This window comes from Pyxicephalus adspersus, chromosome 3, assembly GCF_032062135.1.
Source record: "Pyxicephalus adspersus chromosome 3, UCB_Pads_2.0, whole genome shotgun sequence".
NCBI lineage: Eukaryota > Metazoa > Chordata > Amphibia > Anura > Pyxicephalidae > Pyxicephalus > Pyxicephalus adspersus.
Window position 1 is genome coordinate 156,012,402 of NC_092860.1, and position 4,923 is coordinate 156,017,324.

A 4,923-nucleotide genomic window follows, 5' to 3' on the forward strand; every position below is an offset into this window, starting at 1 on the left:
TCCATTCTCCTTCCACCACTACTTTTGACCCCTGGCTAGTTAACCCCTTAACCACCTATAGTGGCTGCCCTCACAATAACAATATTCAGTCTACAGGTTTCCTAGAGCTCAGTTGCCTTATTCACTAGAATGTGCCAATAGGAAAAGAATTTTAGCAAAATTTCCCATTTTGCAATGAAATTAATTTTACAGATCCATTTGGCAGAACTTGCTCTGCTCATCCCTACAAGAACCATCAATAAGGGGCATTAGGGATACCATGATTTACTAAAACCAATGGTGATATATATATACATATGCTTATGAAATGTAGAAGCATTTTACAAAGTCTTCATGGCTCAGAGTGAAGTTTAGATTTTTTTCACTCGTGGTTTTCAACCTTTTGACACATCAAGACAACCCTGTGGCACATAACGTAATTATATAAAAAATATTTAAATATAAAAAAAACATTAAAAATCAAGTGCGTTATACAAAATGAAAAACTATTTCACAGTATAATTGTAGAACATGAGTGGGAGTTGGAATGAGAAGCCTAACTTCTTAAACCCCGACCAAACGTTGGACTCTACCCAACCATAAATTGATTTCCATGTCAATGAGGCACAAGATTTTTTTTACTGAATGATGTAGCGAGCCAAGAAAGCGTACAAATTAATATGGCAAAGATAATTAAAAAGTGTTATTAGAAAAAGAAGATCACTTATCCTTACCAGTAAGTCATAATTGATTTATTCATTTTTTATCTTCTTTGTGGCATCAGGAGTCATGTCCAAACGTTTATCCTTTTGTTGAAGAGTAAGTTCTTGTACTTCATCCAAAAAAATGCTAAGACAAAAGCCATTCTATACCATCAGTAGAAGGAGAAAACCTCTGAACCTCTGATGAATGGTTTATGATAATATGTCGGCAGTATGTGCAGCCACTTGTATGATAGGAGGAGATCTATAGAGACTTTCCCAGCTATTGTTTTCAGGAATTTAGAAAAGCATGTTACATCATCTGAAGATCAGTTTGCATGCTGGTGTTTGATGTTTTAGACAAGTATGGTCATTTCAAGCACCGGGTATTGATCTTGAACTCCAAAGCATTTAAATTGAAATTCAGCAGTTTGAGATCCAAAAACATCTTACAGAAGTGAAAGGAGTGGGGTGGAAACTATTAACCCTTAAGTATCGTCAAAAAGGTTTTATGTTATGCCTACCCCTGAGTAACATATAGAAAAATGAAGACACCTTACATAACATAACTTACGTAAGTGTACATTTTCATAGGCAAGCAAAACTTCATGACTTTAGCTATAATGTCATTTATCATGTTGAACTCTTCATCAAGCACAGATTTTTGCCCTTAGCCAAGTATTTTGGCCAGCATGGGACTCATGGAGCAGAAAGCAATGCGCAATCACGCCTCCTCTTTCGGACCCAGGAGACTTGCGGAGCAGAAGCCAATGTGTAATGACATGTTTGGGTTTGCACTGCAGGAACTTTATCAGAGCAAACTGCATAACAATTATCTGAGGCTGGACAAGATTCCCCCAAGTGTTTTTTTCAGCCAGTGTCTAAAATGTTTTCTATATGATGTTCCATCTATTCAACCTAAATGTAAAGGAAAATGTGGTAGTTATGTGTTTTATACAAATTATTAGATAGCTTTATAACATATAATTGCAAAATATATAAAAAACACTAATAATAAAAAATATATTATATTATAATATAAAATAATAAATGAAAAAAAAACAGAATAAGAGTTAAAATCTTACATTGTAGCATTGTGATAAAAGGATTATAAATTGTAACACAGAGGCCGGAACAGAGCTACTGTAAGTGTTGTCAAGATGTGCAGATCACCGTTCTGTTTTATTTCTGATTTTTTCTCCAGTCTGATAACAACCTAAACAACAAGCTAAAGTGGGACTTAAAAAAACAATGCCAATATAGCCAGGCTCTGAAATATGAGATCAGAGGTTACCTAAGTTTGTATATGATTGGTACGCTATGAGATGATATGACCCCCACAAATACTACGGCCACCACAGGGCCCATAGCTTATGTTTTATATCAGATTACTTCCCACTAATATATTGTTGGAGACTCACCGGGGGTTACTTTAATTTGTGCAGGATTGGTAGACTATGAGAGGATATGATCCCTGGAAAAACCATGATCATCACAAGGGGTTAGAGAGGTCCACCCCGAGGTGCCCAAAGCTTGTGTCATTTTAGATTGGGAAGCCTGAAGATCAATGTGAGAAGTAAGTATATTGGATTTCCTTCTTACCATTGTATTGTTGGGCAGTGACCAGAGGTCTGGTCAGCTATTAAAGAATATGATCCCCAGAAAAACAATGGTAATCACAGAGGTTAGAGAAGTCAGACCCCAAGATGCCCAAATCCATTGCTTTTCTAGCCTGAAGAACAATGTTGGTATATTAGGTATAATAGATTCCCTTCCTACACATGTATTGTATTGCACTGATCTGGGAAGGTTAGCCTCCATGTTCCTAGTATCTAAGAACCAGGAAGCCAGGTCCTTGAATTTCCTACATCATCTGAATAAACACTCCATGCACTGATGTTTCGGTAACTTTCTAAGAGTGTTAAAGGTTGAGGAAGAGGTTTATCTACACTGGACTCTTATAGAAATTTAGATAATCAGAGGACAGAGGGCTGAGAAACACTAATGTTTCTTCCAACCTATTGCACCTGAATACCAGTCAGTAGGGATGAGCCTCTGGCATTCTCGACAAAAATTCCTCGAACTTCCGATGGTTCCGCGAAATTTCGGCGAACCGATTTCGCAAAACCATCAGAGGATCCAGGAAATTATGTGCCGGGGAATAGTTCCGGGGATCGCACACTGCTCTCAATGAACATTTTAAATATTCTAAGCCATGTGAGTAAAATAAACTGTCCTCAATCGAACCCTGTAAGGAAGATAGTGAGGGAGAAAATCCGACTTAGGTCAACTCCCTTGGCACATTCAGCTGAATTTGCACCAGCCTAGAGGAGCCCGGATTTGTAGTGATAAGCTGAGGAGAACATAGTCAAATGGTGTGAAATAGGTTAGAGGGTGGGGAGTCCTACTGCTTATACAACACAACAAGCTACAACATGGAATACTTGGAGTACTTAGAGATTTTGCTCAACAAATGTTTTTAGGTGGATTAGGTAAGATCCAATTGGAGTGGCTGGGAGGGTGGGAACACTGTGATGTGTTAAGTATAAAATGGAGATCTGCAATCAAACTGTAACCTGTCCCTGTTAGAGGGATAAAATCCTTGCATCCCATCCAACTCCAGGAGCACGAAAATACTTTTTATGTAAGTTTATTTTTCAATAATGTTTGTTATAGATGTCTTGCTTTATACCTTCCTGTTTTTTCAATGCACTGCCTGTCTAGGAATAATAAATAAAATGAATATGCCATTTTTTATTTCTCTAAAGTATGCACAAAGCTGTGGGGGAGCATTTGCAGTGATGTTGCTAGTGCACCGGTCTGCTTGGAGAGTCTACTGACTATGGGTATTAGAAGTCTATATTTGGGTATCTCACAAGTCTGTATTTTCTTGGGGTAGCTTGTGTGCATGTTGTTTCCGGTATTAGGATTGGGTATTTTGGGTTCTCATGATTATTTGCCAAAGCGTACTGTAAATTTTGGAGGATGAACAATGAACATACGAGTAATTAACTCGTAGTAACTTGGTGCACTGCCTATACTTGTTTCATGTATACTTTGTTACCCCCTTCTACAACAAAAATAAAAATGTTTTCACCTGACAATGTTTTGTTCTTACAAATCACTGTATTGCGGGCACATTTTAGCTGCACCACTCCTTTGGTACTTTATTTCTTTGGAGACCCGTAACAGATTTGGATTAGGGTCTCATAGGGCACCATGGTAGAAACTTTGGGCCTTTTCTAGTTGTTAAGGTCACTACAATGCTGCTGTGAGCTACAGTTCCAATTATTTAAAATGACACCCCAAAGCACTTCTACAGTAGCAACCAATGTACTTGCCCAGTAGTATACCACAACACACGTACCATGTATTTTGGTGCATTAAAAAAGCTTTATTTATAGTAGCCAATTCCAAATGAATGGACTGGAATAATGAAGTACATGCTCCATTCATACAAGAGATTTACAATAACCACCTTGACAATGCCTTTGCCACCTCCTGCCCAATTCTTGTGAAGTACTTCACAAATTTTTAATAGCATTGGTCTTGGTCTGGTAGAAAAAGGTGGGGGCAGTTGCTTTTATCCTTTTCCTGGTCATACAGGTCTGGTTGTATTGTTAAGGAAAAACGTTTTTGGCGGGGGTAGCTAAGGACAGTTGTCCTTAGCTGCCGTCATGTGTGATTAACTAAACAAATCCAGGAAATAATGGTGACGGAATGCACAAACATCAATTTTGAGGACTCCAAGGCTAACTACACAAATGTTACCCAAAAAAAAAATATGTTAACATCTCGGGTGAAAATGTAGTTTGAGTAAAGGAATACCCCAATGTCATTCAGGACATCATTAGCGATCCACCATGTTAGAATGCTAACCGATTCCATTGTTTCTATTGATGTCCCTGCAGAAAGGCATCGTCTGTTCACCCTCCCCCCTTCATGGAACCAAACAGCTGGCAGAGAGTAGAGAAGCATAAATGCACAGCTAGCCAGAATTCACAAAACTTCAACCTAAAGCAATCGCTAATTATCATTTTGGGTGACAATAATTGAAGATATGTACCAAGCATCACAATGCACAATTGTCTCATCCCACTAATTCCCTTTTTTAACCTGCATGGGCCAGATAAAGTGGGTATCAAATTAGGGAAGACCCAATGAATCTGATTGTGGAGGGATCAAGGGCCCTTGGAAAGTAAAGATAAGTGTTTGCTGGATCACCCAGGTTCTCCGTAGATAG